Below are 25765 nucleotides of genomic sequence, written 5' to 3'. Positions count from 1 at the left end.
TGAAAATATATGACTTGTCACTAAATGAGATAAACACTCTATTAATGGTTAAGATGTTCTGACTCATAAGTGGGAGTTGAACAATGAGAACACACGGTCACAGGGAAGGGAACGTCACACCCAGGGGCCTGCCAGGGGGTAGGGGGTAAGGGGAGGGAGAGCATTCAGATGAAAACCTAATGCATATGGGACTTAAAACCTAGACGATGGGTTGATAGGTACAGCAAGCCACCATGGTGCATGTATACCTATATAACAAACCTGCATGCTCTGCACGTGTATCCCAGAAGTTAAAGTAAAATTTAAAAAAATTAAGATTTTTATTATATGCATTTTAAATTTTCCAAATAATTTGACACAATTATTGCTATTTGTTAAAGTGTTACATTTGCTTTTGAGTGAACGTAACACTTTCAAGGCAAATGAAGTTTCTTTAAAAAAATCCAATAATTTAGAAAAGAGCTAAATTAAATTATTTGATCCGTAAAGTACACAGTAACTATATTATTAATTTTCTTCTGAAATAGTCAGCCTATCAAACATTCAGAAGCTCTTTTGTATTTTCCACAGAACTAAAATAAAATAACATTTAAAACTAGTTTCAAGCAATCTCAAAACAATTGAGAAATGTTTTTAGATAACTAAGGGCAACTAACAAACTAACCAGAATATTCTGAAATAGATATCTTGGGGAAAACGTCCATGGCTCTGACCCTTAGAATCCAAAGGGATGGTTATGTTTTTCTGCTTTCTGCGGAGAGGTGTGACGAGCGGGACCCAAGACCAGGCTAGCATAGAATCGCTGCTGGGTCAGGACCGTTCTTGTGGCAGCATTTGCGTCATAATACCCACACATCTTAAAAGCTTGGAACATTTCACGGGCAACCAATAATGAACTCTTATCGTCATCACATGCTCAGTGGACATTGTTGAAGCCTGAGTTTACACTTGTTATTAGCACAAGTACAATATTTGCAGGCCCTCACAGAGGTATGGTTGGTAATTAGAAAGTGTGTTTTTCTTTTCATTTGACCTAACACAGACTTTTTCTTTTGCATAATGTATTATTTTGATCGCAGAAATGAGGATAGGATCATTGATTCACAGTTGGGCATTTCTTGCTCATTGTTACTTGACATGGCTGGATAGACGGCCCGTGAAAGAGAAGATGATGGAATTTTAAAATAGACTGTACTGTAGTTGAATAAAGAGAGCCTGTCTGAGGCTTGTGATGATTACATGGACTATTCTGCATACCTTTTTTCAAAACTCAAAGCATGGCTGGTTGTGTTTGCTGTGCTAGGAAAGCAGAGAGTTTTAGACCTTGAAATTTCTGAGTAAGATGCCCCAGGGTGCTTGTTTCAGCAGGGCTGAGGAAGAATAAAAAGGCAAGAGTGCTACATGATTGGCGGTGTCCTGGGCAAGTGAGGAACACCTGATGTCTAGCACAGAGTGATGACAGGACCCCAGGGCAGATGGGGCAGAATGCCTCAGAAAGCCATCAACTTGAGGATCTTTGGAAAAGAGTCTGACAAAACTAAAGAAATGTGCCCAGTCCCAGGGCCTCATTATGGCTCCTGTGGGTACCTTTCTCCATTAAAAAATATGAACACTTTTATTTTATAACTTCATTGACATGAAGGTAAATATAATCTACCATTGCTCTAATTTTAAAAAGTGGACCCCTAATTTAAAAAAAATAAGAAAATTTAAATTTAAATCAGAATTTACAAACCTAATTCTGAATATAAATATTCCTTTAAAGGCCATTGGTAAAATCGTGAGCCTTCTTCCCAATTTTCCAGAATGAAGAAAAAATATGCAATTGTCTCAGATTACATACTCTAATATTAAAAATCATCTGTTTATGGTTTAACTATAAGATAATAATTTAGATTGTTCTCATATGACTGGGTAACAGATCCATCAAATAAGGATTTTTTAAACTGTGGTAAAAAACAAATATCATAAATTTACTGTTTTAGCAGTTTTTAATAGTACAGTACAGTATTAATTATATGCATATCATTGAGCAAAATGTCTTTAGGAATTTTTCATCTTTCATGACTACATGCTACCTCTATTAAAGAGCAACTCCTTATTTGACCCTCCCCCAGACCCTGGCAATCATCACTCTACTTTCTATAAGTTTGATTACTTCATAACCATCTGTCATATATAAGTGGATTCATGCAATATTTTACTAATTGGTTTATTTCACTTAGCATGATCTCCTCAAGGTTTATCCATGTTGTAGAACATGACAGGACTTCCTTTTTTAAAGGCAGAATATGTTGCATTGCGTGCATATGCACCATATTTGCTTTATCCATTCGTCTGTGGATGTACATTTAGGTGGCTTCCACCTCTTGGAGATTGCGTATAATGCCGTAGTGAACATAGGTATGCACATATCTCTTCGAGATCCTTTTTTTAATTCTTTTGGATATATACCCAGAAGTGGGATTGCTGGATCATATGGGCATTCTATTTTGAATTTTTGAGGGCATTTCTTGCCGCTTTCCATAATAGCTGTGCCAATTTGCAATCTACCCCCCTCCGCCCCCAACAAAGTACGCAATGTGTTTCCCGTTTCTCCTCATCTGCATCAACGTGCGTTATTTTCTGTTCTGTTTTGTGTTACGCTGCCCATCCTGGTAGGTATGGGGTGATAGCTCATTGTGGTTTTGACTTGCATTTCCATGGTGATTAGTGATGTTGAGCATCTTTTCATATGCGTGTTGGCCATCTGTTTGTATTCTCTGGAGAAATGTCTATTCAGATTCTTAATTTATATGCTCCTTGGGTTGATTTTTATTGTTACTGTTTGTGTCGTTGAGTTGCAAGATTTTTTTGTAAGTTCTAGATACTAACCCTCCATCCAATAAAGATTTGGGAACTATTTTTTCTCAATCATAGGTTTAAGTTTTAAGATTGGTGTAGTCCCATTGTCTATTTTTATATTTTGCTGTCTGTGCTTTCAGAGTCACAGCTAATAAGTCATTGTCCAGTCTAATATCATGAGGCTCTTTTACTACGTTTTCTTCTAAGAGTTTTATAGTTTCAGGTATTAAATGTAGGTATTTAATCCACTTTGACTTAGTTTTGTATCTGGTGTAAGATAAGGGTTCATGATCATCCAGTTTTCCTAGTACAATTTTTTGAAGAGACTCTTCTTTCCATATTGTATAGGCTTTGCATGCTTGTCAAAGATCACTTGGCCATATATACAAGAGTTTATTTCTGGGCTCTTGGTTGTGTTCTTTTGGTCTATGTCTTTGTCTTCATGCCAATACCATACTCTGTTAATTACTCTTAATTTGCAATGTGTTTCAAAATCAGGAAATCTGAGGCCTCCAGCTTTGCTCTTCTTTGTCAAGATTGTTCTGGCCATTCAGGGTCCTTTCAGATTCCATATGAGTTTTATAATTGTTTTCTGTTTCTGTAAAAAATGCAATTGAGATTTTGATAGAAATTGCATTGAATCTATAGATTGCTTTGAAGAGTATAAACATTTTAATATATAAGTCTTCCAATGCATGAACAAAGGGTTTTCATTTGCTGATGTCTTTAACTTCTTTCAGCAATGTGCGTGTGTGTATGTAGATGCTATTGTAACTGAGATTGTTCTTTAGTTTTAGTTTGTTCATTGTTAGCATATAGAGAGACAACTGATTTCTGAGAGTTGATTTTGTATTCTTCAACTTTGCCGAATTTGTTTTTATTAGTTCTAACAATTTTTTGGTAGAATCTTTAGGGATTTTTATGTGTAAGTTTATCTCATCTGTGAAAAGAGATAATTTTACTTCTTCCTTTCCAACTTGGATGATTTTATTTATATATTTCTCTACTATTTTATCTTGGTAGGCCTTCCAATGCCATTTTGAATAGAAGTGGTAAAAGTGGGCATTCTTGTCTTGCTCCTGATATTAGAGGAAAAGCTTTTGGTTTTTAACCATTGAGTATAATGATATCTGTGGCCTTTTCATATATGACCTTTATTATGTTACAGTAATTTTCTTCTACACCTAGTTAGTTGATTGTTTTTATCATGAAAGCATGTTGAATTTTGTCAAATGCTTTTTCTGCATCAATAGAGAGGAGTGTGTGATTTTTGTGCTTTGTTTGGTTAATGTGGTGTATTACATTGATTGATTCTTGTATATGAGCCATCATGTATATAAGAAATAAATCCAACTTAGTCACAGTGTCTAATCTTTTTAATGTACTTTTGAAATCGATTTGCTAGTATTTTGTTAAGGATTTTTGCATCAATATGCATCAGTGATATTGTCCTGTAATTTTCTTTTCTGTTAGTATCGTTGTCTGGCTTTTGTATCAGAGTAATGATGGACTCATAAAATGAATTTGGAAGTCTTCCCTCCTCTTCAGTTTTTTGGAAGAGTTTGAGAAGGATTGGCAATTATTCTTTAAATGTTTCATAAAATTCTCCAGTGAAGCCATCTGGTCCTGGGCTTTTATTTATTGGGAGATTTCTGATTACTGATTCAATTTTCTTAACAGTTATAGATCTGTTGAGATTTTCTAATTCTTCATAGTTCAGTCTTGGTAGACTTTATATTTCTGGAAACATATCCATTTTTTTAGGCTATTCAATTTGCTGGCATATAGTTCCTGTAGTCTCTGATTATCTCATTTTTTTTGGCATCAATTGTGATGTCTCATCTTTCATTTCTGATTTTAGTTACTCAAGTCTTCCTTTGTTTTCTTAGTCTAGATAAGGGTTTGTCAATTTTGTTAATCTTTTCAAAAAAACAACTCTGTTTTTAATTTTTTTCTTCTTGATTTTCTATTCTCTTTTGTTGATTTATGCTCTAATGTTTATTCCTTTCTTCTGTTAACTATGTGTTTGCTTTGTTCTTTTTCTAATTCCTTGAAGTATAAAGTTTATTCATTTGAGATCTTTCCTTTGAATGCAGGTTTTTACCACTATAAACTTTGCTCTTGGTGCTGCTTTTGGCTGCATCCCATAAGCTTCGTTAGGTTGTTTTCCTCTTCATTTGTCCCAAGATATTTTTAAATTTCTTTATTAGTCCATTTTCATGCTGCTGAAAAAGACATACCTGAGGCTGGGCAATTTACAAAAGAAAGAGGTTTATGGACTTACAGTTCCGCTTGGCTGGAGAAGCCTCACAATCATGGCAGAAGGCAAGGAGGAGCAAGTCACGTCTTACATAGATGGCAGCAAGAAAAGAGAGAGAATTTGTGCAGGGGAACTCCTCTTTTTAAAACCATCAGATCTTATGAGACTTATTCACTATCATGAGAACTGCGTGGAAAAGACCTGCCGCCATGATTCAATCACCTCCCACTGGGTCCCTCCCACAACATGTGAAAATTCAAGATGAGATTTGGTGGGGACCAAGTCAAACTACATCAATTTCCCTTTCAATTTCTTTATTAACTCCATTGTTCAAGTGTGTGCTGTTTAATTTTAACATTGTTGTGAAATTTCCATTTTTCCCACTGCTATCGATTTCTTATTTCATTGTGATCAGAAAGATAATTGGTATGATTTCAGTCTTCTTAAATGTGTTAAGATTTGTTTTGTGGGCTAATGTGTGATCTATCCTGGAAGACGTTCTCTGTGAACTTAAGAAAAACGTGTATTTTGCTTTTGTAGGGTAGAGTGTTTTATCCATGTCTGTTAAGTTCAATTCGTTATAATGTCGTTATAGTCTCTGTTTCCTTACTTACCATCTGTCTGATTGTTCTATCCATTGTTGAAAGTGAGGTGTTAAGATCTCCTCCTGTTACTGTGTTAATGCTGAATTCTCCCTTCACTTCTGTCCTTCATACATTTGAGAGCTTTGATGTTAGATACATGTATTTCCCCCACTTTTATTGCTTTCCTTTTTGAATCATTGGTTTTGTTGTTGTTTTTGTATGGACATGCTCTGACTCCTTTTACATTTCCTTTTATATCTCTTCTATAGGTATTTTATTTATAGTTACCAGGGGGTTAACATAAAACATTTTATGGTTATAATAATTGATTTTAAGCCATTATCAACTTAACTTCAATTGTACACAAAAACTCTACTCTTTTGTATCTCTCCACCCTTGTTTTATGTTATTGATGTCACAAATGGCATCTGCATATGCTGTATATTTGTTTCAATAAGGCTGTTCACCGTCGTACTCATCCATGGTTCTGCTGCTGCTTCTCTGCTTTCTGGAGTTCTCATAAAAGTTTTTTGGCTGTATATTGTTGTGGAAATAAGGACTGGGACTTACTCTTCCAGTGTCTTATTGACATCCTGAGGCATTTTTCATGTTTCGTAACATTTTAATACAAAATTATTTCAATGAAAATATACTTAAGAACATGGTTATTACTATCTGGTCCCTTTGTCAATTTGTTTTTGCCAAAAATAATTTCACTCAACTGTGTAGAATTACTTTTTTAATAAACTATATTATATTTGAATTGTCTCCATTAGCTCTTGCCATTACCACTTTTAAAAAAGCTTATAGAAAATACAAATGATTTGTTTGTTCCATTAGTCTTTATTCTCTTGGTTTGGATTGCTTATGGCTAATGAATGAACTACTTTGGCAGATATTGGCATGTGGACCAATTATGGCACAATCTATAGTATTTGATAAGCTAATTGTGTTGCTTGGCTGGCGATGGCAATGTCTAGTTGTTTTGGTAATAGAGTTAAATCATTAGCTACGTATCGAACCCTTGATATTTCCCAGCTATCAAACACTTAATGAGCATTTACTCTCTGTGAGAAACATTCTAAACTGTATATATGTGTGAGTGTATGTATGTGTGTGTGTGTAGTTTATATCTGCACATATAGTTTATCTCTGTATGTGTATGTATATATATGAAATAATACTACCCTGGGTAGTGGTGAAGATTAAAAAGCCTATAAATATATATATATATACACACACACACACATTATAGATGGATAATATATAATGCGTAAGTAATATATACTCTATCTGTATATACTATAGATAATGTATGATATATATATGTATATCCCATATATACAACAAATCATATATATGTACCCAAGTGTGTGTGTATATATATAGGTATTATATACTGCACAATTTAGATATACATATAATTTTAATACCACCTCCACGAGTAATATTATTTTTGCCATTTTGCAGATAAGTAAAACAAGGCAGAGAAGTTAAATAAGTTGCCCAAGGTCATGCAGCATAGTAGGAATCCAAACTCAGAAAGTCTTACCCTGGAACCTCCCCTCTTAACAGCAGTGCAAGACACTGAAGAGGCTGGCTTGATCATATGCACACACACACACAGGGTGTTTCGGTTGCTTTGCATAAGCTAACTGTGCTCATTGTGCCTCTCCATTGCATCCTATGTTTTCAAGCATACCAAAAATGAAAGACCACTCCACCACCTAGACAGTCCCCTCACTGTCTTACTTATATCAAAGTAGGCTGATGGGAAGTATTATCTTCGTCCAGTCAAAAGACATCTCCTGTGTTTGTCAATTGATAGAGTCTAGGCCTTCTGTCCTTAGCACCAAATGTCTGTTAGAAATCGCTGCCATTATCCAGCATGTTGATCAAAGAAAGATATATGCAAGTGTTCTAGGGTCGGGGGCTGATATTAGGAGACGAAAAAATTGGGCAGTAACAATACTTTTCTTGAATCTTTCTGACTACCTTTGATTCTACAAATTGGCTGGCATTCTGCAGATCCAAATATCTCACCTAAATTTCTTCTCTGGGCTACAGAGCTGTGTTCATATGACTTGTACAAGCTTCACAGAGGTGGTTGTTGAAAGGCTGTCCCATTGCAGTCTGTGATAAAGTAGAGTAGCTTATTTAAGATAACGTTGTTTATTAAAATTGAATTTATGAGGAAAAATAGATCAGGAATGTAAAGAAAATATTAAAACACTGAAACTGAAAATGGACAAAATGAAGACTTCGGATGGCCACAGTGGAAATGAAAAGGAGACAGTGGAGTTGAATGCAGTCTCATGGTCCTGAACACCCACAAACATAATGACTCTATTTGTATTCCACTGCCACAGATATACACAATTGTTCCTCTCTTCCTGTAAATCTTTTCTTCCTTTCACATTTTATTTTCTAGCTTTATATGTATGTATGTATGTGTATGTATATGTGTGTGTATATATATATATATATGTTTTTTTTTTAAAGGAAAGAAAGCCCAGGCGCTGTGGCTCATGTCTGTAATTCCAGCACTTTGGGAGGCCAAGGCTAATGGATCACTTGAGGTCAGGAGTTCGTGACCAGCAAGCCTAATGTGTCTCTACTAAAAATACAAAAATTAGCCGGGCATGCTGGTGGGCACCTGTGATCTCAAGCTACTTGGGAGGCTGAGGCAGGAGAATCACTTGAACCTGGGAGGCAGAGGTTGATCACTTGAACCTGGGAGGCAGAGGTTGCAGTGAGCTGAGATTGTGCCACTGTCTCAAAAAAAAAAAAAAAAAAAAAAAAAAAAAAAGGAAAGAAACGAATGTAAGTGACACATTTAATGGAATGTATATAACCAGAGGCAAACAGAGGAGGAGTAACAGATCGGGAAGGAGACACAGATAAGTCCCACATCTTTGAAATAGGCAGGTCAGCAGCACCTTTATTTTAGCAGTTTTTACATGGCAAATCTGTTTTCATGTTGTCTAGCCTCAAATGACAAACAATTACTTGGGAATAGGACATATAATGAAAGAATTGAAAAAGGAATTTTTTAATTAATAAAATTTATAGTGGAACACAATTAGGAAATATATGTATATTTGTGTGTATGTTTGTGATCTATAGAATAACATTTCTATTGATCACACAACTTGTAAAGGTCAGAAGCACAATATTTTCTGAGAACAGTACAAATCTATTTAGAGTTAAAGGAGAAAGTAAATGGCTTATTTTTGAAAATTGGTGTTTGCCTTAATGGAGAAATGGCCTGTCATTACTGGGAAGTAAAATGTGGAATTTCACTTTGAGAAAATAAATGATGCAATTATCCACTGCCGGTAACCTTAGTTCTCCAAAATGTACATGTGGGACGCTGTGCCAGTGCTCCTAGAAATCACATACTCCTCTGCTCCTTTTGGGGTATGGTTTTTGTACGACAGCTCTGGGGAGTCCTGGACTCCTCTGAGAGTGGTCTATGGACCAGCAGCATCACTATCCCTTGTGCCTTGTTCAAATGCAAATTTGCAGGCCCCTATCTCAGACCAACAAAATCAGAGGTGGTGGGTGGGAGGAGCTATATTTTCACAAACCTACTAGATGACTCACACGTGCATTAAAACATGAGAAACATTGCCAAAGAGATGAGTAGGGTCTGACCAACCCAGCACCTTTGCTTTCTCCCTCAGTGCCTAGGGAAAGTTAACCACATTTAAAAATAAACCCAACACATAAGTCTCAAAGCTAACAACAACAACAATAAAATGAGAATAAGATAAAGATTTTTAAAATATAAAATAAATTTCAGGTTATTTCATTGCAGTTACTAGATGTCTTGAGTTCAAGCTGTAACATTTTTACAATTGTTTTGTACCCACATCTTCAGGAAACACGTGGGGCAAACAGGTCCAACATTACATAGCATCAGATACTTTCCAAACAATTCCTCTTACACCTCACAACTCTATTATGTAATAATAATAGAAGTTAATCTCGAATGGCTCTTAATAGGTAACAAGGACTTTCCTAAGAGCTTGCAAATACTAATGTGTCTAATCTTCACAGCATACCCATGAGGTTGGTCAATTATTGTCTTTATTTTACAGATGGGAAAACAATTACTTGGAGGGGTTATGTCAATCAATGGTCAAGGTCATATATGTGGCAATTAACTATTCAAAGGCAGGCAGCCTAGCTCTAGAGAACATGTCTTAGTCACTAAGTCCAGTGACTTTATTGTAAATATATTTACACTATTTTATTGTTGAGAAGGGTGAAAGGATAAATGCTTTCCTAAAATCACATTGTTGTTAAGAGGCAACCCAGTTATACCACATTTCCCATACTTGTACTCAGTCCCCTATTCCAGCTCCCTATACCCAGGCACCAACCATGTAAAAGGTACTTAACCTCTTACATAAAGGGGTTCTACCCCATGTGGATTTTAAGAATTAGTTCAAACAATCTATGTAAAATGCTCAGTGCTTAGCACATAGTAAGAGCTCAAATTTAGCAAAGGTTTTTCATTATTATTTCAAGTGAAGTAGACAAGGATTATACTGCATTTCATTAAATTTAACAAGATGTCATCACTAAGAAACATCCTAATTTTGGAGACGTTAAAATATGCAAATGCACACATCATATAGTGGATGAAATATGACACTTTGTATGTAACAGCTTTTTAGTCAGTGATGAATGCCAGATTTTCCCAGCATAACCACAGACACTACAATTTTTTATATTGCTATTATTTGCATGACAGAGTGGTACGGATGTATATTTATTTTTACTTTTCTTAGCAATCTGCAAAGATTATTATTACATTGCATAGATAAGACAATAGAGGCTTAGAGACGTTAAGCAACAACCAACCTAGTAAGTGGTAGAGTCAAGACTGATGTTCATATCTGTCTGACCCCAAAATCTTGACATGTGCTATGATACACCCATGATCCCTAATCCCTCAATACTTTCCTTAACTCTTTTCTGTGTGCAAGTTGGTCAGTTCCCAGCTCTTGACTTTTTCACAGAGGAAATTATACAATAATGGCCTCAAATAGCTTTCATAGGATTAAGGGCATGAAGGGACATGAGTGTTGAGTGGTGAAATATCAGGCATGATGTGAAGGCAAAGTATTCATCTGTTCTTATTTATCAGCATTAATGGCACTTAGGAGACACATTACATTTCAACAAGCCTCAGCAATCAATAAGCCCCAAAATACATCTCAACTCCCTGAAGAATTGCAAAGATAGACGATACATTTAAAAGAAAGAAGAGAATTTAAACATATATGTTTAAAAAGGTTATATTTGAAAGCAATACAGATATAACACTGGGTTTTAAGAATTTACACAGTAAATTTTATCCTCTTGCAAAGTAATCAAACTTTGTATTTAAAGACATAACAGAATTATGCATTTTCATATTGCACTTGGGTCTGAGCACTGGAAATCCATAGCAGACATTCTAAAAAACCAGTTAGAGGCTTTCTGATCCAACAGAACAAATATCTGACCACCCAGATACTTACATTTTCCAGGGTACAAGCCATGCCATCATGTGGCCAAAAGAGTCTCTTTTCTTCTTCTTCTTTTTTTTCTTTTTTGGTGAATGAAAGAATATATATCTTTTTTATTTTAAGGAAAACCTATTATTTGGGATAAAAGAAGGACAATGCTGGTTTCTAAGAGATTTCTGTCTTTTTGGGGGGAATTTCTTTTCATTCAATTGATCATTATTCATGAATGGATTAATATTTATTAGAAACAGCCACTTCAAAAGATGTTTCTCATTTTCTGCCTTGATCCTGCTGTAACTGTATAATACAGTAAGGAGGAAATAAAATGACTTGGGGACACTTCAAATCGATTCATTTATAAACATAAATTTATAATTAGACTGTAGATTATTTTCAGGATCATTTCCTAATAAGAAAAAGAAACTACTACTGAAAATGGGCTTTACTCACAATTTTATACCACGTGAAATTAACATTCAGATCCCATTAATACCACAGAGGAAATGGAAGACGGGGTTGGTTGAGAGTGTGTGAGTTTGCCCAACTTGTCTTCTTGATAATGTTAGAAACAAAGATTGTTCTCTCCTCTGTAGAATGGAAGCATATTCCTTTAGAACTCCAGTGGCTATTGCATTGCTAGCAATCAACAAATAAATATAGATAAGAATTCAGTTATTTTAAAATGTGTACTGTGAATCTCCTGATTTTTCTACTCGTGAAGATATTAGATTTTATTATTATTATCATCATCATCATCGAGACAGTCTTGCTCTATCACCCAGGCTGGAGTGCAGTGGCACGATCTCAGCTCACTGCAACCTCCACCTCCCGGGTTCAAGTGATTCTCATGCCTCAGCCTCCAGAGTAACTGGGATTACAGGTATGCACCACCATGTCTGGCTAAATTTTGTATTTTTGAGGACAGGATTTCATCATGTTGGCCAGGCTGGTCTTGAATTCCTAGCCTCAAGTGATCTGCCTGCCTCAGCCTCCCAAAGTGCTGTTATTGCAGGTGTGAGCCACCATGACTGGCTGATATTAGATTTGAAATACTAGTAAGAGATTAATTTTGCAAGAGAGAGAAAAAGTACAAGAAATTCACCATCACTTCACAGTTCCCTGACGTACTAGCTTGATGATTTACTTAAAAAAAAATGCATTTCCTAAAACTGAAAAAAAAATTAGTTAGAATTTGGAAAGATGAAATTTATAAAACTAATAAAAGGATCCAGATAAGATTTAGAAGTTACATTTCTGAGTGAAGTGAATGTATCCCAATATCCCACTTAGGGTAAAGCGTATTCTAGAGTTGTATCATGGGATAGAATCGACTGAAAAGGTAGGTAGAGGCAAATGAGGCCAAGGCCATCTGCCTTTCCTTTTCCAGCTGCCCATCGTGATTTTACCCATGAATAGAAACAGTACATTATCACTTACCAGAAAGGGGAAAAATGAGTGTGCCTTGCTTGAGGTTAAAAGAAGTACAATCAATTATATTTCTAAATGGCTACAGTTTTTGAGACAGCCAAGAAAAAGTCACAAACATGCCTCACAATTGGGATTTTTAAGTTACTTTTAAAGTGGTGGAAAATTAAAAGAAAATGTTCAATTTTAGATGTAAGAATGGAAAAGGTCATTTCTCTGTGGATTTTAATAGGAAGTCTTATACGTGCTTTCTCTGGCACCTGTGAAGACTGGTGAAGCTTAGTTATAGCTTCAAAACACTTGATCAGTTTTATTTGCAGTACAGATAATATGAGGGATTCAGGAGTTGCTGTTTTAATGGCAGTGCCCAATAGAAGTGTCAAGTATCACTTAATACAAAGGCCTGAGGAATCTGATGTTCTCATAGAGCCAAAACCACTAATTTTAACTTCCAGCAGATTTAAGATGAGACCATGGAAAGTGGTGCCTAGTTCCTTCTTATCCTCCCTTCCTTTAGCAGAGGACTTCGTCTAGAGCTTGTGTGCAAGCATATTGATGCTGGGTGTGGGGCAGATGAGGAGGGAATAGCATTCTCTCCAAATCCATCCTCTGCACTTCATCCTGACCATGGTACTGAGGAGATCACAAAGACTTCAGAAGTCTTTAGGTGTTCTCATCTTCTCTTCATGTTTGATGGCAACTCTCAAAATCTCAAAGCCAAAACCACAAAAAAAAAAAACACCACTACCAATAACAAGCAGTAACGTGAGCCTCTATCCCAAATTCTTCCTGAGCCTGAGAATATTGCTTTTCATTTCACCCAGCAAGACAAAGCACCCATCAAGTTGACAGGCTCGACAAGAACTTAGAGAGCAATCCTACACTGTGTTCCTCAGTCGTGTGTTGAAGGAGTCACTACATTTCCCCCCATATACGAGAGTAACTGCTGCTAATTAGTGTGAAGAGCCAGTTAAAAAGTTTAAAAAAAAAATCTTTGCTGTCAATGTAAATAGGGACTCCACTTCTACTAAGAAAAAACTGTGTGTACATTCTAAATACAACCTTTACCCCCACCTTTCACTTTTCATTGTGGAAAAAATAACCTTACTACTGGTGAACTCCTAAAGGTTCTCTCTCATTAAGAGGGTAAAAGATCTGGAAGAATGTGCATATCAAAGAGATGAGAAGGAACCTTCTAGAGAGCCAGAGCTCATTGGGCAGAGTGCTTGGAAAGGAGGGGTTGGAAAAGGCTCAGAATACAAAAGGGAGGGTTGAGCTGAGGAGCTAAGCTGGGCCTCAGCCTTGGTCCTTTGGGCAGGATATTCTCAACTGAAAGAGCAAATCAGGTGATCAGATTCACCAATAAAGCATTTTTTATAATACTCCTATTCTGGGGTTTCTGTTTAGGAAGAGCGCGCCACGTGAAAAGGATGTCCCTCTATGCAAATCTTAGACTATTATTACCATACTTAATAAAGGTTTGTCAAAATGTCTGAATTCCTTGAATTCGATCTGCCATCACAGCAATTGAAATATAATAAGAATAGTTAATTTATGTTTAGTTTCCTTTAAAATGTGTGTTTCTAAATTTTCTGAGACTTTTTTTTTTTTACTTCTAAACATAACTTCATGAATGAAACAGTGGCATGAATGAACATAATACATTCCCTTTATTTAAGGGAAACTGGAAGGAAAATATACAAAAATAAAGATACATCCTTTTCTCTGAATTATTCATCAGTGAGAAATTCTGAAACTTGCAAATCACAGTTTGTGAATAGCAAGGAAAATACCACCCATGTCAATGAACAGAAATGATCCCGTCTACAAATTGAAAACATTCTCTATCCCCTCAGGTAAAAGGAGAAAGTAACAGCTGATTGCTTTCACTTTGACTTTCACTTGCTTTGGGATTGAAGACACTATACATTAGTATGCATTTTTTATGGATCAACCTCCTTAAAATAGCTCAAGTATATGAGTATTTGGTCTTTTACCAGATCCAGCCAATTCTCATTATTCGCTGATTTTGTAGTTGTGAATTCACCGACTTGCTAAAATTTACTTGTACCTGCCCCCCACATCAATACTCACGGAACTTCCACTGTCATTCATGGACATGCCCAGAGCAGTGAAAAAAGGTGGGTCCCTCCACAGGTCTGTCTCCATCTGAGGTTGCACAGAACCATACCCTCCCTGCTGGCTGGGTCCAGCTCTCATATTGTAAGCATGCATCCTTTTTGAAGCCTATGAGTACCATGTTTTTCTAATTTCTTGTGCTTTTTGTTGGTGATTTTATAGTCTAAATGACTCCCAAGTGGAGTGCTGAACCACTGTCTGGTGTTCCTAAGCCCAAGAATTCTGTGATGTGGCTTACAGAGTGTGTGTTAGAGAAGCTTCATTTAGGCATGGGTTATAGTTCGTTGGCCGTGCGTTCAGTGTTCATGAATCAACATTATATGTTGAATCAGGTGTCTTTAATCAGAAACAGTCATAAAACAAGGATGTAGGCCAGGTGCAGTGGCTTATGCCTGTAATCCCAGCACTTTGGGAGGCTGAGGCAGGCAGATCACTTGAGGTCAAGAGTTTGAGACCAGCCTGGCCAACATAGTGAAACCCCATCTCTATTAAAAATACAAAAATTAGCTGGTGTGGGTGGCACGCACCTGTAATCCCAGCTACTCTGGAGGCTGAGGCAGGAGTATCGCTTGAACCCGTGGGGTGGAGGTTGCAGTGAGCCGAGATCATGCCATTAAACTCCAGCCTGGGCCATAGAGCAAGACTGTCTCAAAAAAAAAAAAAAAAAAAAAAAAAAAAAAAAAGGATGTACTGATGGCTGATGGGTTGAATTAGATGTGAACAAAGGTTCGTGGGACCTTATCCATGTAATTTACTAGGAGCAATGGCTCTGTATCCACTACTAGGTGTTCACAGTAACTTTGTAGAGCATAACTACCATGAGAAAGAGGCAGTACCTTCTTAAATTTACTTTTTTATTTAAATTGTTTATCAGAAATAGAATCCCATTAATATTGTTTTTAAATCATTTTGGAAAGCAAATTGGAATTCAATCTAAGCAGTTGTTTCTGTAGAAATATGTTGGCCCCACAGCTGCTCCTAAAGGGCTGTGAGTAGAGACTGGGTCTGTATTCCACTGACCCAGGTCCGCCTCCAGCACTGGAAAGGGCTTTGCTCCGGCTGTAGCTCTGTCAGCTATCACAGTTAAGTAAAAAGGACACCCTCTAGTTGTATTTTTCTACTCCTGCTGCTCCTTTGCAGATTTTTTTTCTCACTGTCTAAGCAGTGTTGATGTAATTCCCTTTTATGCTTAAATTCTCTATTTGTATGGCAGGTGGCACACCACTGAATGTGTTTCTGCCCCCTTCTGCAAGCTGGGTGATTTGAGTGGGGAGAGAAGGGTCATTCCAATGTTGTTATGGAACTCATAAATGAATGTTTTTGAAAGTGGGGTCTTGATTGCTACTTTAACATAATCTATGCATTTAAAAGCTAGTTGTTTTATAAACAAAATGGGTTTGTTTGCAAAGACCTAATATCAGACACTACGCCTTAATGTTCATATCCAGGAATTGTTCTTTCACTGAAATGTAATTTAAATTTACTGGCAATTATTTTTAAAGAAAATATTTTATGAATAATTCTATTTTCAAAAGTAAACAGTATACATAGGATGTTGAGTGAATTTTGCTCTTGGTTTTTCATAGACTATTTTGATGTCCTTTGAAATATGTGCTCTTCAGGATCTAAGAGTTAATATTTTAGGGTATATAAAATTATAGTGTCTTACAAAAACATTTATAAACATTTTTATTCTCTTTTCTAAATGTCTGATCCCTTCTGAGTCTTTACAAATATGCATAACATTTTTCTCTATTTGAAAGAAAATTATATCTATTATGTAAAAATTGCTTCATGTTCTAATGAACAATTATCTAAATCCTATTGTTATTTCATGATAAAGAATAGAGAAAACAGATTAGAATGACTGTCAGGAGAACAAAATTCTAATACTGGCTCAGCTACTAGTTAACCATGTAAACGTCTACAATGTATTAGATTGGTGCAAAAGTAATTGCGGTTTTTGCCATCCCTTTTATGGCAAAAACCACAATTCCTTTTACATCCACCTAATACTTAATTTTTGTGGGCCTCTGTTTCTCCAGTTGTGAAACACTGTGGTGAGACTGGGTTTCCTCTATGGTTCATGTCCTCTGAGGAAAGCATAGGATCATAAGAACATGGTAAACATTACAGTGCTATGAGAACATTGCCTTTATCTCTTAAAATATTTCTATTATTTATTAACAAATTGATTCTCAGTCTTGACAAGCAATTGAACGATTGTACTACAGTCTTCAAAATATTACATTACTAAGAGTGATACAATACCAGAAAAAAAATGTTAAATTTGAAATTTAACTGCTAAAAAATGGTTTTTGAAACAGTCATTTTCATTCAATATTATAAAGTTGAAGTTTCCAAATATGTATTTACTATCTTTCCATAAACAATTTTAGAAAAAGTAAATATTTAAAACTGTTACTATTAGTAGTTTTTAATCCTCTTTTACCATCCTAATCTATATTCACTGCAATTATTACCTATTTTGTAAATGTTCTGGGCCATCTTGCATTCCTATAATTCATGAAACAGGTTATAGTCAACTATTTTAAAAAGTCATTCAAAAATAGAGAAAAGATAAATGCAGACACAGAAAAAGACTATGGCACAAGAAGATAAGATAATAGAAACATTTTCATGTATTTGAAAGAATTTTGTTAGCATAAATCTTCATTTTTATTCTTGTTTGAGCATTCTATGGTGTTCCTCATGACAGGGTTTGAATTTGGACTGATCGCACTTGAAATGGAAATATGCAGTTCAGCTGTTTGTACACAAATATGAAACAATTATTCCTGGAAGCACATTTATTCCAGTATCCCTCTGTAACTATGGTGACACAGCCCCACAGCTTGCAAAAACACACAGGACTAGAGTCTGTGAAAAAAGACCTTATGTGATAATTCCGTATTTGAAACATCATTTTAGGAAGAGGGTGAAACCCCAAAATATCCAGTGTCCCTTATGTTGTGTGTACTAATATTGGGTTATAAATATAAACTAATAGCTATCTTGTTGTGTTTTTTTACCCAAATTGAGAACCAAATGAGAATTAGTTTGATTCAGAGTGTGACTCCCCACAATTTCATCGATTTCATAAGACCAGATATATAGATAGAAATTTAAATATTCAGTTATGATATTTATGAATATTGAATATTAAATATGATGGAGATAATGTGTTCATATATTTCTCAACATCTTTTCTCTTTGGACATCAAGTAGATGACGTTTCAAATTCCTCATCATTACAACCAAAATAAACACATCGGCTCCTCTCATTTCTGGGGGCAGCAACCAGCCTCAATTTATACCACAAGCCTTCCAGTCAGACTGTGGTTTTAACAAAGGCTACAGCCTTGAAGTGCCTTGTGTAGCTCTTCAATGCAGTCTTCTCTAGGAGGCCTGAGCCTAGGGTCCATTCTGGGCAGGGAGATCTAAGTGATTTTCCCTGAGTAATCCCTCCTGAGTTCTCCAGAACCAAAGGAGACTCTGAAGCAAAAATCAAATGTTTCATTCCCAAACCTTACTTCCCCAAATCCTATGATCTGAAATGAAGCAGGGAGGACAGAAACCGTCTAAAGTTTTAAAAGGTAAAGTTAGGCAATAAAATCTGTAAGGACAATTTCTTTCTCTCGAAAAGTAAATTAAAGAGTCACGCCAGGTATTCCCAGGAGCGAAGCTGCTGGACGGTGAAAATGAGGCTTGTTGGAAAACCCTTATCTGTGTCAGAACCTGGTGGTCCCTGGATAGTTGAGATCAGATTGCCATGACTTAGGTAGAGTGCTCCTTTCACACCGTTTGTTATTAAATTGCTATATGAATTTCTAGAAAATTCTTACATTGAGATTTTAATCTTTTTTATTAAATCAAACTCTACTGCTCATTAAGCCTTCGTTCTTAAACTGTGCTCTTCTAAATTCCAGAAGACGTATTTTCAGTTCCTAACAAATTTTATGTTTAAAGCCTTGTGTTAAGGAATTATACTTATTTTATATTTCTGGTACACGTTTGTTCTGGAATGTTGCACATGTCTTGATTTTGATAACCCATTGAGATGCTCTTCCTCATGACATTATCTAAGATGTTACAGTGTCACACTGGGGAAACACTGTACCTCATTTTGATAACTCGTTGGGATGCTCTTCCTCATGATATTATCTAAGATGTTGCAGTGTCACACTGGTGAAACACTGTACCTCTAATTTAAAGCCTAGCTACAACATTTTTGGTAGACCTATTGGGTTAGTCTCTTTCCTGAAACCCCTTTTCGTTTGCATTGGAGATGTGATGGCTCAAGATTCTGCAAAAGGGGTAAATTTTTGATAGTGTTGGCCGCCACTCTATGGTTGAGCCTGGAAACCGTAAGTGCTGTCACCCTAATTTCCTGCTGTAAACCTAGAGGCTTAGACTATGGATTGCAAGATTATTCCTCTATTTCTTACTTTAAAAACTGAGATTAGAAAATTGTTTTGCCAGGACATGGATAAAAGGATTGATCGAGGCATTGTACTATTCATTTAGAAATGCATTCTGTTTCTTCAAAACACTGTATCTCAATAGAAGAGAGAGAGGAGAGCAGAGAAACCAAAGGTTTGTCAAGGCCATTTCTTAAAGTGTCTTTATGTAACAGAAGGAAAATGCTTTATGGGAGAACAACTCATACCAGTTGCACTTTGGAGTTTAACTTGTGATAAATTAGAAATTATTTTTTAAAATGTTTTGAACAAACTACTAGAAAAGTTTGTTGTAAGCACCTACAATACACTACGCACAGAGAATATGAGTGTGATGAATCTGGAAAGGGAAATTACAGAAAATAATAGTGACAGTTAAACAAAAGTGTGTGTGTGTGTGTGTTTTGCAGGAGATGAAAAGTTGGAAGAAATCAAAGGGTGTTTAGGAAAAGCGGACAGGCACTGTGGCTCACAGCTGTAATCCCAGCACTTTGGGAGGTCGAGGTGGGCAGATCCCTTGAGCTCAGGAGCTCAAGATCAGCCTGGGCACTGGGCAATGTAGTGAGACCCATCTTTATGAAAATTAGTCTGGCATGGTGGCACATGCTTGTAGCCCCAGCTACTCAGCAGGCAGAGGTGGGAGGATCACCTGAGCCTTGGAGGTTGAGGCTGTGGTGAGTCGTGATCGTGCCACTGAACTCCAGCCTGGGTGGCACAGTGAGATCCTGTCTTAAAAAAAAAAAAAAAAAAAAGGAAAAAGGAAAGCACTTTTAAACTGAGATCTGAAGGATGACTAGGATTTTGGCAGCTGGAGTGCCACTCTATAAAGAGGGATGGCAAGGACAGAGGCTTACAGACTCACCCATAAACAGTCACCAGGATACTTTTAATATCTGATGGCTGTTCAGGCTAATTACCAAGTACAGAAGAGCAAACCATTAGCCATTTGAATGCTGGTATTGCAACCACAAATAGGTAAAAAGAAGAAAAACGGAAATGATCACTCAGTAAGATGTACTTGAGGTCCAGTAGCTCAAGTCAGTAAAAAGTTTTAAAAGTATTGCTATCATGTTTCATCAACCTGAAATTATTCACAAGTCAGATAAATTACCATATCTAGGACACTCAGTGACATTTGATTAAGTGGTAATTATACCAAAAGCCTGATAATAGAAAAGAATGTATTAAAATAATGTGAATGACTGTCTATTAGGATATTACCCATTATAGAATGGTTCAGCCACAGGGACCTCATTCATACTGAATTGGTTTTATAAAATGATCTCTCTTGAAATGAATGTAGTTCAACAGAGCTTCAAGGTGGAAGACTGCAGCACCCAACACTTTCCCTCTTGCAAGTCAGCAAGCCAAGCCCCATCTGAGTGAGGACAAGAGGCCAGGCTAGCCTTTCTGTAGGTCTTGGTGGCTGCTAGTATTTAGAGACGGGTAAAAGCTATAATTCTCCTTGCCTGATAGCAAAGTTGCGGACAAGAACTACAACTTTTTAAAATTAGCAACTGGACATAAAGAAAGTCATAACATCTAAAAATTTAGTGAAAGTCCCAGTTCTCTGTTCCGACCTTTGTTGATGATAAAAAAAACCTTCAATGTATGATTTGAGGGGTAGGTGTTCTTGTGACAGGATCTGGCTACCCTGGCTGGATCAAGTGAAGGAATCCTCTAATTGAGATCACCTTCAGGGCCCAGTGGAGACACTATCCCTGGGCACCATGCTGAAGAGCCACATTCTTTGCTTGCTGGTTTCTTATATTCTGTCCCTGCAGGGTCTAAAGCCGACTTAAAGTATTCTGTAGACAATTCGCAAACCTTCAACACTCATTTTAATTGGAAAATTAATACAACACCCATTAGGTTACTCAGTCCTCTCAGTGTTATCTTCCATAACGACCCTGAGTCCGAATCTGGACCAATCTTCTGGCTATGAATAGGCCAGTTCCTTAACCTCGTCTCAGTTTTCATTGCTATAAAATGGGGGAAATGAAAATTGTTCTAAGAATTAATTAAAATGATGCATATAATCACTTATTACAATGTCTTGCATGTAGGAAAGGTTAATCATTAATAAAGTTGGTAATTTACATGACATTGCTCTAACACCTGTGATTGGCCAGATTGGCCAGATTTTCATGCACCAGGAAGGCCCGAGAAGCTCTGTTCAGACCAGCTATGCTTCAACATTCTCATGTATCAGAAGGAGAATAGAAGAAAGTGTAAGCAGGTCTCATCTCCATTGAACTTTGCTTCAGGTGCACTAAGATGTGACTGATGCTAATTTTTCCAGATTTTATATCATGTAGGTGGGACTCAAATCCCAGCCTCTTGATTCCTGCCTCCTAGCATTTCTTACTTCAAAATTGTTTTCACTACCACAGATTTTTTAAAACAATTGTTTGAAAATTTTTATATTTTCCTTTTTGGATGACTCGAGGCTAGTGAAACGATTTAATGAAAAAATAGGATTACACACACAGAGACACATATACATATACATTTATATATACACACACATATGCGTGTGTGTAGACAGGGTTTCTCTTTCATTGCCCAGGCTGGAGTGCAGGGGCACACTCTTGCTTCACTACAATTTCCGCCTACTAGGCTCAAGCAATCCTCCTACTTCAGCGCCCCCAGTAGCTGGGATTACAGGCACGTGCCACCATGCCGAGCTCATTTTTACATTTTTAGTAGAGATAAGGTTTTTCCATGTTGGCCAGGCTGGTCTTGAACTCCTGATCTTAGGTGATCTACCTGCCTCAGCCTCCCAACGTGCTGGGATTACAGGCATGAGCCACTGTGCCCAGCCGGATTATATTCTTTAAAAGATAAGTGACTGTATAATAAAATGTTGGAAGTCAAGGAAAAAAATCAAGTCTTCCATTTGCGTTTCCTCAGCTCTGAAACATACTAATTTTGGGCAAACCATCATATTCCATGAATTATATGCCTTTAGTCAGAAAGGGGTTATAAAATGTCTGATAAGATTGCCTTGAGTTTTACTTTTAAAATAGATGTGAAAGAACTTAGAAAAAAATAAATACTTGGAAAAATTAGCTCATCATCATGCATTCTGATTTCAGGCCATTATACAATTTTATATTATTTGTATTATTTTCTTTGTATTTTTTATGCATATGATACTGGATTATGCCATTTTGTCTTATATGCACACTATGCTTCTCAAAAATACAGTCAATGGTTGTGTCCTAATAATATTTAGAACATGAAAAATAAATCATATGTTAACTGAGTACTTCCATATTTTTAGAGAAGCCACTGATGATTTCAAGATAGCTCTTGATTGAAGAGACTGCCTTTGGCAGGAGGGAGTGGATTGAAATAGTCATCTTTACAATTGATTCAATTTCTTCAGCAAATCAAATTTGTGGCAATAGACATAAATCATTTCAGATGGCTAAAGTGAACAAATTGACTCATCCAGGTTTTGTTAATATCGTAGTATAGAAATGATCTACATGGCATTGAATAATATACCTTGAGTTATTGGACAGTAGATACTTTGACATAACTGTCACATATCAATCAATTTAACTTCAGCTCTTTTGTAATGAATTATAATTTCTGTAGAAGTAATAAAAACTATTGAAAAGTTAGAAATATTTCAGGAAAGTTTGGCCACTGTTTCATGAGATTACATGTTTATGCACACAAACACAACTGATGCACAACATTCTGTGAGTCGATGCATGGTGAAGAAATAGAATGTTTTGATTAACCCACAGTAACTCCTCTATGCAATGATATTATCTAGCAGGTGGATATTTTCTTGGAATTTAGGGATTTTCTTCTAGAATTTTGCCTGTGAATGTGCACAAGTGCCCTAGATACTGTTTTAAACAGATTTTCTTCCCTCCACTCCCAGAAATGTAGTACTTTAATCTGCTAACCAGAAAGTTAAGTACAAGGTCAAGTATCTTAAAAGAGACCTCAGAAATGCAAATTGAGGTTGTCTCTGGTGAGTTTAGGTAAGCATATTCAATCCAGAGGAAAGAAACATTACAATAAGTTCTTAAAGGATTTTCATGGGTAAAAAGCAAAATATTTTAAAATGATAGACCTTTTGAAACATGTCTTTGATTAGAAGTATGAGATACCATGATTCAGAAAAATAATAGGAAGGACTGAAAAATACTGTCAAAGTGCTGGGACAATAGTACAAATGAAAACACTCTAAAGCCACTTTTTTATTTCCTACTGGTGAAAAAATTTCTAGAGAAAATATTTTTTGTTTTTGTTTGCCTGTCACCTAGGCTGGAGTGCAGTGGCACAATCATAGCCCACTGTAACCTCGAATTCTTGGACTCAAGGGATCTTCCTGCCTCAGCCTCCTAAATAGCTGGGACTACAGGCACACATCACCAAGCCAGCTAATTTTTCAATTATTCATAGAGATAGGGTCTTGCTATGTTGCCCAGGCTGGTCAACACCTGGGGTCAAGCAATCCTCCTGCCTCAGCCTCCCAAAGTCCCGGATTCCTAGAGAAAATAAAGGCAGGTATATTTAAACAGTCTCTTGGATAAGTTACAATTTAAAACAAAAAATTAGGCACAAAAGGAAGGATAAACATAAGACCAGGGACAAGCACAATGGAGTGTTTTCATAATTTAGTTGTTGCACATTCCTTCTGTTTGAGAAATGTTTATTGCAGGTCGACTGTAGTACAGGTAATAGAGTCTGTTCTGGGCTGTGAAAACAGGCAAGCTTTCATTTCATCTCTCACAATCTGATTGGGGGTAAGTGAGTAGGAGTCACTGGAAGACTTTAAGCACAGGAAGTTGATCAGATTTGTGTTTTAAAAAGAGCTATATGAGAAAAAGATAGAGAAAATAATTGGAGGTGGCAACATCAGAAATAAACTCAGAGGCAGATCAAATAATCATCCCTGAATCTCCAAAAATAAACAACAGTCATATAAGACTGAAACTGAGCAGTGCAGTTGAATTTTCTCAATACTTTTAAAATAGTGATTTGAAGATGCAAACCTAAAATGAAGAAAGGTTGGCGAAGTGTCTTAAAATCTGAGTGGAGCTGTTACAGCTATTCAGCAGACGCTGAGGAATTATGGATACGATATTCTTTAATGGAACTATGTTCACACTAATCAGAAGTTCTATAGCACAGAAGCATTTGCTATTTTGTGGAGATAGAGACTTGAATCCTGCTGCCGAAAATCTGGAAGGTCACAGTCCAGTAGTGGTCTCTTAACAGGTCCTTGCTTGTCAATACTCCAATGGTCTATTAATAAAATCAGAAAACTTCATTCATGAAAAGATAAGCGTTCTGCAAACAAACAGCTAAGCTTTATATTAGTTCAAGAGAGAAAGTGAAGTCTGTGGTGGATCTCAAAAAATAACAGCTCTTGGTATATCCAAGTGTGGCCTGTGGCATTCAAAGATGTGCAGACTTCCAAGGGGACAGGAATACCCTTGACTCTATGGAATCTGGTGGAGCAAATGTTACTGTTGGAGCAGAAATGACATCGTATTGGGGATCATTCTGAAAAGAGGTAATTTATGAATGGTAAAGCAACTCAGCCTCCACTTTGCCTGTCTCCTTCCTTACAGGAGAGTTGTGGACTTGAAAGAGTGGACAAAGAATGATTATGAAATTTGAAGCATAAATTGTGTGAGGAGAGAAAGTGTATACTGAGCCCATCAAAATCTGATGTTCCTAGGACCAGAGGAGCACATCCAGGAGGCTGCTGGAAGAAATCTCTTCTTAGTCTGGTCTTCAGTCATGCTTGGTGTTCATTCACAAACCAGGGATTAGGGTGGAGGTGCCAGAAAAATCACAAATGGGGTATTTTTTTTTTAATTCAAAAAGGAGAACAAAAGGAGTTAGAGAACAGATAGCATAATGATGACCCGTAGTTAATTTCTAGCACTGGATGATTGCTTTGTGTTTACTTAATAATAAGTCATCACAAGAATCCAAAATTAGTGTTTGCGGTCTGATGCCATGGATTATTTATGTTCTAAGACTTCTTTATGGTTTGTAATGAGGCATCCGACAAGGTGTATTATCCAGTCTTTTGGATAAGAGATAGATATGTATGTAGATTTACCCATGTTACATGTAGGTGAGCATAGAGCTGTTTAAAGTTTATCCTAGAAAATGTTGAAAAGGAAAAATACCAACTTGAAAGGATAAGGAATTGCAGAGCATATACAAAAGAAGGTTGGATTCGCATGACCAGCCAATGGAAATAACTGTTATCCCTGGAAAAATACAGAGATCTCACCCAGGTTTAAGTAAAATCTTCACAAATACAAGACAAGGAGTCCTAGTTTAGCAAACACTCTATATCCATGATAAGCTATTAGGGTAGGTGGTATGGCTATAAAAAACAAAGAAACTAGGGGGTAAGGCTCCATTAATAGAGAAGAGAGGAATAATCTCACTCTGCCTTAGTTGCTGTAATGCAACAGAAATGAAATATATACCTTTTTTTAGTTTGGGAATTCTTATTTTAAACATGGATATGGATAGAAC

At 36.5% G+C, this 25765-nt stretch overlaps 2 protein-coding genes across 3 annotated transcripts in view; both read left to right on the top strand.

Annotated features, from left to right (window-relative positions):
- The window catches only part of LOC126940541 (spermidine synthase-like), an 829579-nt gene that overhangs the window by 411073 nt on the left and 392741 nt on the right, over positions 1–25765 (top strand). The gene's annotated exons all lie outside the window — the stretch shown is intronic.
- Positions 1–25765, top strand: part of NALF1 (NALCN channel auxiliary factor 1) — a 703907-nt gene that overhangs the window by 519855 nt on the left and 158287 nt on the right. The window lies entirely within an intron of this gene.

Source organism: Macaca thibetana, chromosome 17 (assembly GCF_024542745.1).
Source record: "Macaca thibetana thibetana isolate TM-01 chromosome 17, ASM2454274v1, whole genome shotgun sequence".
In the NCBI taxonomy this organism is placed as follows: Eukaryota; Metazoa; Chordata; class Mammalia; order Primates; family Cercopithecidae; genus Macaca; species Macaca thibetana.
The sequence above is the reverse complement of the archived record's forward strand: the minus strand, read 5'-3'. Positions and strand labels throughout refer to the sequence as shown.